This window comes from Rhea pennata, chromosome 1 (genome assembly GCF_028389875.1).
Source record: "Rhea pennata isolate bPtePen1 chromosome 1, bPtePen1.pri, whole genome shotgun sequence".
Lineage (NCBI taxonomy): Eukaryota > Metazoa > Chordata > Aves > Rheiformes > Rheidae > Rhea > Rhea pennata.
In genome coordinates this window covers 87,899,280-87,914,382 of record NC_084663.1, presented here as the reverse complement: position 1 = coordinate 87,914,382, position 15,103 = coordinate 87,899,280, and the positions used below count along the sequence as shown (strand labels likewise).

At 42.0% G+C, this 15,103-nt stretch overlaps 1 protein-coding gene across 1 annotated transcript in view; it reads right to left on the bottom strand.

Moving 5' to 3' along the window:
- The window catches only part of USF3 (upstream transcription factor family member 3), a 30,563-nt gene extending 19,501 nt beyond the window's left edge, over positions 1-11,062 (bottom strand). Inside the window, exon 1 of the mRNA XM_062571562.1 lies at positions 11,024-11,062. The gene's annotated coding sequence lies outside the window, so the exon portion shown is untranslated. The remainder of the gene's footprint in view (positions 1-11,023) is intronic.
- Between the last annotated feature and the right edge of the window lie 4,041 nt (positions 11,063-15,103).

The window sequence follows — 15,103 nt, the reverse complement described above, 5'->3', positions numbered from 1 at the left end:
CATACTTGCTATGCCTCATTTTGGCTAGAGCCTACAGCCCATTTCATACTGAAGAAACAGGGTGTAGATGCCGTGGAACAACTTTAAGTGGGAAGATTTATAAAATTCACACAATTCAACCAATGTGTCCCCCAAAGCTGCAAATTATTTTTGCAAGAGGCAAGAGAAAAAACAAGACTATACATATTATCTAATTAACAAGTTTATTTCAAGTTCTGATTTGCTCCTTGAAAAGAAGAGGTTAAGTGTGACACCATATGCAGCTCTAGAGTTTCTACTTCTAGATTGTACTCTAAGATGCGAACTTCATTTCTTTTCCTGTTCTTATCTGGTAAGGACAAAAAAGACCTTTGCATTTTCCTTCATAAACCTCAAAACAGCTAGAGCTGGCAACACTAGGAAGGGAGCATGTAAAAAACTGCTGAAAATATGGGCTTTGGAAAATTAAAATAAAAATGCTGCCTAGGTAGAGGCTTTTGCTAGCAGGTGAGTAATGTTTATGCTATCTTCATTTCTTCTTAGCAGCTGCTGCATCACTAGAGATTTGTTGATGAATTCTTCTTTCCTTATTTCATCACAAGCAATATTTCTTTGAGGAGAGAGTCATTTACTAATTCACTAAAGCAGAAGACACATATTTGTTTTATAAGCACAGGCATAAATATGTTTTAACTTCACTCATGAAATACGGTCACTTGACTCAGCTGAATGCCTTCTGCAGAGGTAATGAAGCAAATTCCAAATCCTTCAGCCAGATCAAGGAGAGACAATTCAATGTTTATATTTATTTAGTGCCAAGCTTCATCCAAGCTTTACATAGTTTATAGATCTTACAATGTCAACTCGAAATACAGGTTTTTGTTTAAAGGAACTGTAATCCACATAAATGGCAAGATACTTTGTCTTTTGAGGATTTAAGTTTAATGTAATTCAATCTCTTCTGTGGTTCTGAAAAAATAGGGTGGAAAATCTGAAAATAATGTTTAAGTCTCTTGTCATCTACCCCCCATCTTTGCAGGTCTTCTTTGGTAACCAATTTTATGAAATCTATTCTTCAAAAGATATGCCAGAAGATCCAGTGCTTTAGCTTTTTAAGAAGAATTGAAGAATTCTTTTACTTCCTATATTACTGAGCACTTCACAGCACATTTTTTCAGCAGCTCTCTTTAGGAAGTGTTTCCAAACTTAACATTAATTTTTAATGAAAATAATTCTTCCCAATTATTTTAACAGACTGTCTCTACAACTCTACAAAAAAAAAAAAGAAAAACACACACACACAAAGCTGCACACCTCCTCAAATTAGAAAAGCTGCTACATTCCTCTATATGAGGTAGAAAGAATTTATTTTTAATATGCAGTTACTCAGTCCGTAACACTACCAGGAGTCCAAACCTGTCTTTTTCCTCTTAGAACACTTCAGCAAGTATAAGCTGTTATAGTTCCACTGCTATAGTCTTACAGTTTTTACTAGTTTTATACATCTTACTTAGATAGTCACAAGTTAGAGCTAAGACCAATTCCAAGGCATAAATAACTATTTAAAAACTACTATTTTCTCTGCAAGATGCCCCCTTCACTCATTTCGCTGACTGCTGCAGCTCTTTCCCAATCTTCTTTGCACAGTTTAAAGCAAAACTAGCTTCAACTGGGGACCTAAGGCTTTTAATCACAGGCAAGGTACCCTTGAGACAAAGAACACTATCTATTCTAATTTTGTGTTCCCCTAATAAAATGATCATAGGAAACTAAACTAGGAACCATTGTTTTGTGATTGTTACCTATATATCCACCAACTTACTTGCCTAAACAAGCTACCTGTTAAGACCACTGTGCAGGAAATGGAGTGGGATTCCATTCCCCCACTCCTGTAAGAATAAAAATATCTTTGGTATCTTTCAGCCTGTTTTGGAAGAAAACAAAGTTCTCCCCTTATTGCACGTCAGGTCTATTCACCTACCCACCCACAACAACCACTGTGCCCACTGACCAACCTCAGTGAACATTCCCAAAGACATTAAGCTCCCAGAAGTTTACAAAACATTGAGGCTAGGTAGAGAAGAAAGAGTGAGGTCAGCTCTGACCCTGAAGGCAGGCAAATGGATACTGCTTTAGTCTGTGATCCACCGCCTCAGTAACGCATGTGCTTCAGGCTCATCACAACATACATCATCTTTTGCCTAAGAAGTAAGAGGGATTCAAGAGCAGGAGAGAGCTAGGTTAACTTTGCACAGAACATACATTCTCAGTCCAAACCAGCTGATTGTTTCCCAGGGCAACTAAACTGTTTCTTGAGCTTTGGCAAAAGTTAAGAAAAGCAAATCAATGCTTACAAGCTAAAGCTCATTATAAAATCCACTTTATTTGCAGACACCAAAAAAAAAAAAAAGGAAAAAAAAAAAAAAAAAAAAGACAGATGAGGAAAAATTTCATTGCTTTCATATTTTTTTCTTTACCTATTTTGTTTGTGTTATCTAAACTGAAATACATTGTCATCTTCCTCTCTGCTGATTTAAAGGAATTAAGTTTCAGAAAGTCTAATATATAATAAATGTTATGCAAGAGAACTAGAAAGTTAGTTTTCTGTCCCTCCTCCCTTTAAAAAAAAAAAGAAACAACACTGCAGGAAGAAACAGGTTTATCATTCAAGTAATAGACCCTCATATCTATATAAAATTTTGTTTCTATTTATATTTTTAGTAATATTAAAGTCGTAAGGCAGTTTTAGGAGGGAGTAGCTATAGGCTCATTTCTCTGAAAAATCCTGACCAGATCTGTGTAAAAAACTTCTGGAAAAGAAGTGTCCTATTAAACTCCTGAAGATCCACTTATCATGCTTATTCTTCTTGCTCTATGATTCCTGCCCCTCCAGTTTTCCTAGGTTAGTATGATCTCTTTTACATCTTAGAAGAGGGGTAGAGAAAGATATCATTTCTGTTGAATCAAATCTCTTAGCTGATGCTGTCCCGAAAACTATTTAAGGACTTACTGATTCTATGATTCTATTTCTGGTATTTCGCATCCACATGTGAGCTGCTGCCACCCTCAAACATTGTGTGGACAATCTTGGTATTACAAATAGACCACAGTGGCCTACAATGCGATAGAAGGAAGAGACCTACCTGAAACTCCAGCTATCTTCTGTGGGCTGGATGAATTGATATACAGAAGCAGGCATTTCACAGAATCACAGAACATTTCAGGTTGGAAGGGACCTCTGAAAATCATCCAGTCCACACACACCCCCCACTCAGAACCACCTACAGCAGGCTGCCCACACACCTGTCCAGATGGTTTTTGAATAGCTCCAAGGATGGCGACTCCACAGCTTCTCTAGCCAACCCGTTCCACTGCTCTGTCAGTCTCAGTGAAAAAATCTTTTTCCTTACATTCAGATGAACGTTCCTGTGTTTCAGTTTGTGCCCGTTACCTCTTGTCCTATCACTGGGCTCCACTGAAAAGAGTCTGATCTCATTCTCTTTACCCCCTCCCTTAAGATATTTATAGACATTGATAAGATCTCCTCTCAGTTTTCTCTAGGCTAAACAGGCCCAGCTCTCACAGCCTTTTTCCATGAGAGATGCTCCAATCCTTTAGTCATCGCCATGGCTCCACAGTGGCCTCCGTGTGTCTCTCGTACTGGGGAGCCCAGAACTGGACACAGTACTCGAGATGAGGCCTCACCAGGGCTGAGTAGAGGGGCAGGGTCACCTCCCTCAACCTGCTGGCAACACTCTTCCCAATGCACCCAAGGATACTATTGGCCTTCTTGGCCTCAAGACCACATTGTTGGCTCATGGTCAGTTTGTTGTCTACCAGCACTTCCAGGTCCTTCTCTGCAGAGCTGCTCTCCAGAAGGTCGGCCCCCAGCCTGTACTGGTGCCTAGGGTTATTCCTGCCCAGGTGCAGGACCCTCCACTTGCCCTTGTTGAACTTCATGGGGGTCCTCTCTGCCCAGCTCTCCAGCCTGTCCAGGTCTCTCTGAATGTCAGCACAACCCTCAGGTGTGTCAGCCACTCCTCCCAGCTTGGTATCATCTGCACTCTGTCCTTTCATCTGTGTGTCACTGATGAATAGGTTGAACAATACTGGACCCAGTGTTGACTCCTGGGGTACACCACTAGTTACTAGCCTCCAACTAGATTTTATGTCACTGATCACAACACTTTGAGCTCTGCTGCTCAGTCAGTTTTCAATCCACTGCCTTGTATGCTCATTTAGCCTGTACTTCATCAGCTTACCTATGAAGATACTACGTGATAGTGTCAAAAATTGATTAACTTATACATTAAAACTGAAATACAATTTTATAATGGCTTGTTTTTCATTTGAAGGTAAAGATCTACAATTATTATGCAGGTTAGAATTATGAAGACCAAAGCTACCACCCTGAGGAATGCTTTCAGTTATTTCAAATCAAAATAAAGGGGGCTAGCACTGTTTTCTTTGGAAACCAGACAGCAGTGATCAGGGAATTCTTCACGATCCCAATGTTCTTTACACATTTCATAAAGATTCAAAAGTTACCACATAACAATTTCACGAAGAAATTGGAGAAGTATACGGAATGTCTCTAATTTGCAAGACAGTGTTTATCTCCTTGGTTTTCAAGGCCCAGTGACCCACAGTACACTTCAAAATATAAAATCACTTTCAAATTGAAGACAGATCTGATAATGCTATTCTTGACAAAAGAAAACAACACTGCTTTGATGGGAAATGCTAAGTAAATAAAACAATGGAGTGCAGCCAACCTCTTTGTATACGAGGTCATCATTTTCCGTGCAGGTTAGGTTATCTGTATCAGTTTATAGATTGCCTATATTGTGGCTGAGACTGAATGCATTCCCAGTTCAGTGCAGTAGTATCAAACGGTGAGCCAAACCCTCCTGGCAGCATGTTGCCTAAAGAACTAAGAATCCCCTTTTGCTGGAAAAGTCATAGCATACATATGACTTCATGGTCTCTGATTACAGGAACCAAGATGATTATTTATAACAACTGTGGAAGCCTTTCACATGAAATTTGTATTTGAAACACCAAAGACCGGTTCGACAAATGTTCGAGTTACAGTTTCAGTAATATCTAGTCTAATTCTGTTTTCTGATGTGACCTCATCTTCAAATGAAATCTCTATCCAAATATTAGTACTTTGTCACAGGGCCTGATAATCAATGGAAACTCAAAATATCACTTATATGGCCAAAATACTACTCTCCATTCCATTTTCTTGGCTTTAACTTGAGCTCTCTGTTGTTGTACAAATTATTTTCATGTCCTCTACGTACAAAACTGCATAAGGCCTTGAGATATTAAGTGATACTCTGACAGGTATGCAACAGACATGGATATCTGGCAAAACAATTTGTAGCTCTCTCTTGAAGACTCTTAACAGGAAGTGCAAAATATCCTAGAACTGAATTGTGCACGGCATCCAGAAAGTTTATACAATTTTTATTCATCTTTTCAAGGGAATGCTTCACTAAGCAAAAAGGATTACACACTGAAGTTCTTAAGTATTTTATAGGCATGGAGTTTGAAAAACTTGACACAAACTAGAGCTTACAATGAGATCATGATACAGGAAGCATTACTGTATGGTCCTTCATTATAAAGCTCCTTTATAACATCCAAAAGAGAATCTATGCTGAGATTTGGTTGCAACCTTTGACTTTTTCAGAGTGACAATTTTCCCTATGAATCTTAGTGGGGCTAAAGGCACCAATAATTACAAGGGGGAACAAGGCCAAGGTAGAAGACGTAAAACAGTATTTCAGTTTTAATGTAAAACTTACTCCTCAACTCTGCTCTTATACACATGATTTCTAAGTACCACATTCTTAAAAGAATTAGTTAACAGAACTTCCCTTCAGCTTTCAGAATTGACACAGTACAATACAGAAGCTGTACAAAAGTGCCTCCAAAACACCTGTCCAGGTAGTGCACTGCCACATTCTTGGAAAAAGGACAGAACATTATTCCCGCGACTGTGCTTTCGCTATTACAGTTACAATGAACTTTTAGAAGTCTTTGCAATCTTTTCATTCCAGGCAAGAAAGAATGTGAGGCTCCTACGAAAAGGATTTTGTAAAGGGAGGAGGGCTAATTCTTTCATAATATCAGTATTTTTTTCTGCCCTCTGCTCTTCCAAGTTTCCTCCAGATAGAACAGGTCCACTGGGCAAGTCCTTCAGTTTCAGGAGTAAAGGACTCATGTTGTTAACTGAATGTTTGACAGATGAGCTCAAATATTATTGGCAGGGATAAAGCTGCAGACAATTTCAGCTGAATTTAATAGAGAGGTTCAATTAAAGACATTTGAGGGTAGATGACCAGGTAAAGCAGACACTTTCCTAATCATATTTCAAGGCAAAAAAAATGTAAAAGCAAATCAGATGTTAGACATCAGGAAATGGAACCACTTGATGCAGATCCATATGAAACCTGGATTCATTAGTTCCATGACATTTAGAACTAGTTATTTAGCTTGGGAGAATTGACATATAGAAATACTTATTTACTCTTGATAGTACATGAACTATCTTTCAAAAGAAAAGCTACCGCAGAAATTTAGTACTGATAAAGGAAATAATTTTATTATTGTAGTAAGCACTTAGAAAGTAGTAAAATGCAATCCAACCAATATAAGACAATTTATATTCAGTTCCTAGCTAAGAACTTCACTGATATGAAAAAGCAAATCAGGATCCAACTTAACCAAAGCCTGAAGGCTTGAAATAAGTGTCTTGTAAGATAACCACTTATTACAAATTACAGATGCAGGCAGACACCTCAAAGGGCCCACATTCTTTTCACTTTAACCTTCACATACTATAAGAAACAAAACTTACTACAGTTAAACTTTCCTCTTCCCATAATGTCACATCAGGCTTCTGGCATCATGTTAAGAGTCAAAGAATAAATTTTCAATAATCCTCTTATGGCATAACCCACCATACCAGTGACTTTCAGAACAAAAGATATACGAAAACTGCATTTAGATCCAAAGGTTAATAGATCCACATTCTGATCATTCCTGCCTCAACAGAGACTGGCCACAAAGAACTCAGTTTGATATCAGAGTACAAGCACAACTGAGATGTGCTTTCAGGTGGAATTGAGCTCATTTTATGGTCTTCATCTCGGTCAGTTAATCTGACAGAAATTCAGGTAATTAGGTAGGGAAGGCACTTGTTAAACCAGAAGCACTAAATATTTTTAACAGTCTGCTACTTTCATCTTATCTAAATCACAATGATACATGGCTTGGCTGCTGTAGAAGATTGCTGTTATACATCATGGTTGCAAAAGTAACTCATTCATCTTAAAAAGATTAATTCCATAGCTCTTCATACAGCAAATAAACCTGTTCAGTTTACACACAATTTGTCAACCCTGTGTACATATCAGAATCACTTTCATATTCACTCAGAACATGACAGCTGTGCTACACTTACAAAGTCATAACAGACTGTAGTTTGTACATATGAAAAGCACATATAAAAGCTGGAATTTTATTCTAACCAGCAAATTAAGGCTACCTTTATGCAAGTTTGGCACTGTACACCACTTCTTAATTAGGGGCGTGCAGTCTTTAATTGTTTTATTGCAATCTGAAACAAAGCAAGTCATAGGCTGAAGCTCTCATTCTGAAATGTTTCCTTCCACTTGTCTTTCCAGAACACTCACACCCCTCACATTGCGATTGATAACTTTTAGACTAGGAAAACGTGTTCTTGAGGGACTTAACGTGAATAAAGGAGCCACAAGCATAACAGAGATGAAGAACACTAGCACAGGAAGTTATAAGGTCACTGGTAATACTGAATATGAACAGTCCTTAAAGCTGGACACAGGCAAATCAGCTTTTTGAAAGGCTGAGAATTACAACAAGACCCGTTATGAAATTATTAGAAACAAAATTTGTTTATATTAATTTCACTCTATCTATCTTCATTCAAACACCTGGTTATATTTCACCTGTACCTGGTGGTAGAGCCAGACACACACCTCCACTAGTATTTTGACTTTTGGGGACAGTAATCAACATTATTTGCTATTTAACTGAAAACTATCTCAGCTGAAACATTTTCCTGTGACACTTATTCAGTGTCCTCGAATATGGCATATACTTAATGATATTTTTTGTACAAGTTTAATTATATTTTACAAGTTTTACATGCAGATAGCCATGGTTTATGGAGAATGCTTTTATATCAAATGCTTTTCTACTTATGCCTCTGCCCAGTCATGCGTCATTTACAAAGTCATTTTTACAAGTATCTTGGATCCAAACATTTATAATAAAATAGTATACTATTTTACAAAAACTAAATAATCCAGCAGATCTTGTCTAATTCAGCATGTCCTCACACTCAATCCTCATATGTAATTATTTTTTACTTCTACACTACATAGTATCCAAACTCAACCCACATACTATATTAATTCACATCTAAGCTGAGCATGATTGGTTACAATGCTACACGCTGTAAGCCAGTCCATTTTGCAAATTAAAAGCACACTTGAATGCAGCAGTATTTTGAATGATTTTGTTGCTTAATTTGTTACACTTTAATATTTGGAAGCTCAAAAATGTTCTTATGATTTCAATATATTAAAAAAAAAAACAAAACAAAACAAAAAATCCCACATGAAACTAGCTCTCTCTTCCCCCCACCCCATTTTTTTTGTGAGGAATTAAAGTACGAACTACTAGCAATATTTGCCCCAACAAGACAACATCTGCAGATGTCAGCAGAACGCTTCTGTCAAGTTTTCCCTTTCTTCTTGCTCCTAAGCCATCTTTGGAATTTCAGACTAACACTAAAGCGCAGCTATGGATGCTAAGTACGTGCTGCACACAGCAGGCACGTGTCAGACACTTATCGCAATGATACTTACCTGACAATCACCTGTTCCCAGTCAGCTTTGAGGAACATTTAACTACTCAGAAAACAAGGAATCAAAGCAGCAAAGTCACAATAAAGTATTCACAACCTAATGCTCCCTTCACAGCTCCTCTAGCCACCACTGCCATTTTTCATCTACTTCTAATCTTTCCATTCATCTATAACCTTACTGTATCTCTTAAGGAATAAATAATATCCAACTACTTCATGGCCTGTATCTATACTTATGCTGCTTAACATACCTGCTATGTTGTTTTGAATAGATGTAGCTTAAAAAAAATCATGAAAATTTACCTAGCCCACCAGCATTTTCTAAGTTTAGTTCCATTAGCGATGGCTGTATTTCCAGTAGTCAAATGCATCTGACCCCAAAATAGACTTATGGATCATTATTACTTCCAACTTCCAGTTATGGAGATAAAGTTCTAAATCCTTTAAAAAAAGTCAAAATTTCCCAATATTCTCTTTCATCTTATTTGTCCTACTATCGCACACAATTCATGTGAGTGACAGTAACACCCAGCAGTTTGTTACACCACTATATAGTTACATATAGCTAAAATCATTCCAACGCATATATGAAAAAGTAAAATTAAAATCACGCTTTCAACCAGGGCTCTTACATTACCTGATTTTGTGTACCATCACAAAGTTATCTTTGATTAATGTTTCTAGTAATTATGCAGCTGGATGGAATATAATAGAAAAACAAGCTATTATGTGAAAAGCAAGAACAACAGAAGCATTGTTTTCTACATGTTTATGGCTAGTGACTTATCACTTCACCTCTCCCCTCTTTTTCACCTTACTATCCTTCCTCTTCCCTGTAAACTTCTCCAGAAAACCAGCACCGTGCACTATGGTTGCATACAAGCCACGTGTATGCTAACAGACTCAGTACACCTGCGCTGTCACAAAGACTGAAAAAAGAGCTGTAAGTCTAAGCGTCCTGCACTCACTACGAGCAAAAGAAGTCATATCTTTTACGTTTGTCAGGTTTTGATTTTCATGGAGTTAAGACTTTCAATCTCCTTAAGATTTCCAGCACTAGCAAGTTTGATTAAAACCACCTACAGAGCTAAAATTACTGGGTGAAGCAGCAAAAAACTGAGCATGTCCATAAGGTGCCTTTCCTTAGGAAACCAGGCTGAGAACAAACCCAACGGGAAGTTAGTTTCCAGGGGATCAAACGCTAAACTGAGGCGGGGGGGTGGGGGGGAGGGAATACTTTTGCACGGTATTCTGAAGCCGAGTGATTTCCAGCTTGAGTTCTCTCTCTCTCTCTCTCACACACACACACACACAGAGGAAAAGCACAAAGATGATACACAGCACGTTCTCTACTCTTGACAACGCTGCAAAGACGCTGCAGCTGAGCAACGCTAACAACTTGTCACCCCGTCCACGAGCAACTCTCCGAACAGCGTTTCACGGCTCGTGGTCTCCGCTCGTTTCATCCGACGCTATGACACGCAACCCCCCCCCCCCCCCCCAAAGGCCGGGCGCCCACCCCCGCCCGCTTTCCCCGGCCACGGGCGCCGCCGCGCTTCGAGGCCGTGTCCGCACGGGAGGGCAGGCGCTACGAAGCGCACCACCCGCAGCGCCGAAGCGACCAGACCCTCCCCCCCCCCAAAGCAAGACCCACACGAGCGCCGAAGGGGAGGCGAGCACCGGCGCCGCCGAGGGCCGCGCGCTCCCGGCGCCCCGGGAGAGGCGGCGGCCCCGCTCGCAGGAGCGGGCGGACAAAGAGGCCCCCACCGCGGCTCCGTCACCGGCGCCCCGGGCTGCGGCGGCGGCGAGCAGGGCGGCGAGAGGCCGCCGGTGGCCCGAGGCCGCCTCTCCCCGTGCCGTGCCGTGCCGTGCCGGCGCCAGGAGGGGAAGGGGCCCGCGGCCCCACGCCGGGTTCGGCCCGTCGCCGTGGCGACAAGGCCGCGTCCGTTAGCGCCCACCTCGCCACGGCAACGTCCGCGCTGGGGGCCCTGGGGGGAGGGGCGGCCCCCGTACGCGCCCCCTCCGCCCCGGCCCCGGGCGGCTGGCGGTGCCCCCGCCTCCCGCTCCCGCCCCGGCTCCGAGCGCGGGGAGCGCCCACGCCCGCGCCGCCGCGGCACTCACGGCGGGGCAGGGCGGGCTCAGCAGCGGCAGCCCCACAGCGGGGACCATCCTCCGAGCGGGCACCCCGTGTCACCGCTCCGCCGCTGCCTCCACTCTGAGCCCCGCACTCGCAGCGTACCCTGCTGCTCATGCACGCGGCCTAGAACAGCCAATCCGATAGCACGGGTTGAGCCCTCTCAGCCAATCAGAAATCCTAAAGCCGGGAAGGCGGGCACGCCGGAACAAGGCGGAGCGCAACCGCAACGGGCCAATCGCCACCACAAACATTGGCAGGAAGGTCCAATCAGACAGCGGCGACGCTAAGACTGGCGTGTGCACCGCCAACAAGTTAAGGTGGCCGAAACAGGAACAGCCGGGGATCGGCACCTCGATAGACCAATGAGAGCGCAGGAAGGGGGCGGGGACGAAGGGGGCGGAAATTATTAAAGGGAATTATTAAAGGGGAAGCAGCCTCGGCTCGGCGACGGCGCCGCGGCGCGGAGGAGGGGCGCCCGCCGGAGGCCCCGCCCCCCCGCCGGAGGCCCCGCCCCCGCCGGAAGCGGCCCCGCCCCGCCGCCTTTTTATCAGCGTTGCCTGCCCGGCGCGGGCGGCGCTGCCTTCCGCGCCCGCGCCCGCGCCCGCTCCGTAACGGTTTTTCCTCCTCCTCCTTCATTTCCCCTCCCCCCCTTCCTCTCCTCTGGAATTATCCTCGAATTTATTCTACATGGCCCCTGTCCTGCTGTCGGTGGTTCGTTAGAGCTGCCGGGCCGCCGCTCGTGGTCTGAGGCAGCCCGGAGGGGCAGAGCCGCGACGTTCAGGCCGTGCGGGAGAGAGAGAGAAAGTGTCTCGGGTCCCTCTACTCGCTTAAAACATGATATGATACAGCGAGCGCATAGGCGTGTTTCAGCAGTTGCACCCCAGAACTTTGCTGCAGCTGAGATGAGCCATGTTAGAAATCTTTTTTTTTTTTTTTTTGGTTTATTTAAAGAAAATACTATTTCATTTTTGAATTGCTGCTGCTTACGAAATAATCTTGCAGCTAATGTTACTTTCTGAAGCAGAGGATTCATTTGCGGACTGTGAAGAAATTTAAGGTTTTAGTTTTTTTGCAGAGAAATGCCAAAATTACTATGAACAGCAACTTCAGCACGTAAAGTAGAAGCACAGAAAGTAAATAAGAAATGGAAAAAGCGCATTTAGTTCTAGTTTAGCACAACTGAACTGGGTGACAAAGGAAACCTGAACTACCTGTGTCATGCCATTCACTGCAAAAGATACTGATACAGTTGTGTGCTTTGTTTTTTAAATAAGTTATGTCATTATTGCCCTTTTCAAGTGAAGGTTTTCTCCAAAGAGACACACCTTGTCCAAATCAGGAAAAGCAAGCTCCATCTTTTGGCACCTTACTGTGCTCTGGTGCATTTGAGTTTGCAATCTGGTACTTGTAACCTTCAGATTACCAATACAGTGTACAATATGGTCAAACATGAAATTACTGAACAGCAGGAATGAGTTTCTGGTACATAATATAGGCTAGCACTTACATAGTACAATAATTAAAAAAGGGGGGGAGGAATACTCCTGCACATACATTCAGAAAAGCTTCACATTGAGTAGACAAGATGAAGATTTGCTGCCTGTAGCAGGTGAAAGCAAGGTGTTTCTCCAGCTCTATTGCACATTACCTTAAGGAAGAACAACATGAATCCATTTTTAAAATGGAGGCATAGTATGTGGCTGTTATACGGGTTTAGATTCCATAGTCCAGGGAACTGTAAGAATGGAAGTCTGCTTGTTGTGGTGTGGTAGCCAACCAAACAGATGTCAGAATACAGATCAGTGCCCTTCCCCCAGATGTAGGAGTTCCTTGCACCATGGGTCATACATGTGGAAGCCAGTGATAAAAGTCCACTAACTTCACTTAAGCCCGCTAGGTAGCTGAGACTGTGTTGCCACAAAGCCCTTAAACAAAATGGTAGAGATAACAAAACGTAGAAAGTCAGTGGATATTTGGGGGGAAGGAGTGAGAAGGGGGGGAAAAAATATCAAACCATTTCCCCATGGTTTGATTAATGTCTCACAGCGTGAGAGAAAAGGGCAAAAGGCAACAGTGAGCAACAGTCATATGTCCTGTACAACGTAACTGGACTAGATGGAGTTAATGTATTTGGGGAACCCCTACACAGTAAAAAGTTATATTGCAAGGAACAGTTTGCAGTGCTCAGCTGACAGCTCACCTCAAATGAGGAAGTGCTCCAGCAAAAGCTTTCTGCGTGTTATGTCCATTAATATTACTTTTGCAAGAAAAAAAGTCCTGCCTCACCAAACCACTTAATTATTTGGAAGACTTGATTAGCCCCCGGACAACAGAGAGTTGTTCGGTGGATGTCCAAAAGGTCTTTAAATGAACCCTAAAGTAAGATCCCTATCAAAAAAGCTCTTAAATAATCTAAGCTACCATGGAATCAGAGGGAAGATCCTTGCAGTGACAGAGAATTGATTAAAAGATAAGAAATCATAGGGTATGGAATAAATGATCAGTTTTCACACTAGAGAGAGGTCAGCAGCAGAGTTCCAGATGGCTATACTAGGATCCATGCTGTTCAACACTGTCTTAAAAGGGAGCAGAGAGTGAGCTGAAAGTTTGCTGGGGACATCATGTTAGTTAGGGTAATAAGAATGAGGAATGACAGGTGAACATTCTAGTATCAAGTGACTGGGCAATGTAATAGAGATTAAATTCAGCATTGGTAAATAAAGTGATGTACACAGCAGGGAAAAACAATCAGTTTTACATGTGAATGAGCTGACTTACCACTCAGTCATTAGACCCTGGTTATAACAGTTCTATAATGTTGTAATTTTAACCAACTTTCCCGTTACTGAGATGATGTATTTACAAAACACAAGTTGTTACAAGGCCCCTGTAAATATCCAAGCATTGAATATGGTGAGGGGAATGGAACTGCTCCTCTTGAAAAGAAATAGTAGAACCAGAACCTTCTTTGGAGAAGGAAACACAGATATCAGAGGTATTAGCTGGCTTTGCTGTAAAGAAATAACTGAATAGACAAAAACTTTACAGGCTGATAAAAGAGGTGACTGGCACGATGGCGGAGAGGGAAAGAAACAGGACCAAAAAAAAAAAAAAAAATCAATAAAAGCAGAATAGTATGGAGAACAGCTGCAGTAGTTTGAAGTACAGCGAAAGTTCTCCAGCTTTGCAGCTGCTGGTAAGGCTGAAGTGATGAAGATTGCAGTCCCAACAAAACTTCTTCCTTTGTGACTTCCAGGTCCTCCAGCAGAGGTCAGGGAAGACAGCTGGTAGCAGCAGCTCAACAAAAGTGGTGTCTGCAGAGTCTGGGCTTTGCTTTTGCGTACTACCCTGATGAATGCTGTGACTCCATCTATTGACAAAGTACTTTCCAGGACAACTTAAATGAGCAGCCATGCTATAGAAATTTCTTCCCGCCCAGAAACTGTGTTATGATGAGAGTTTATCACCTCATAAGTGGCATTTTACATCAAAGCAGGAACAATGAGCAAAAAGACAATACAAAGGAGGAATGCCTGCAAGAGAAGAAGGGACTGGAATACTTAAGGCGAGAGAAGAGATGCATTTTACTAAAAACCCTACAGAGAAAAGTCGGTACTGAAGAATACTCACTGCATTTTAAAACTAAATAGTTTTACAGGTACAGAATAGAGCAATTTTTCAAAGGCTGTTTTCATGATTGTTAACAACTAGCAATTAATTTGAATACTTTAAAATATTTAACCTATGAAAGCTAAAACACCGAGTTTTTGATGCCTGGTCCATTTGTTTCAAGATCACTCATTATTTGATGTGAATATACTACAGGATAGCTCTTGTTCCCCTCTCCCTCCACCCACAAAAAGCTGAGGATTTCCAAGAAAAGGCTCGTGACTTCAGAAATGCCACTTTCCTCAGTCATCAGAGGCACGCAGCATTCATCACAGCTGCCCAATTCACATTAGAAATTTCAGAGTTTCACAGTCTGTGAAGTACCTGATGAATGTCCTACATCTGATTTCAGAGAAAACAGATGGACTGCAAACAAAATGCACACAAGTCATGAA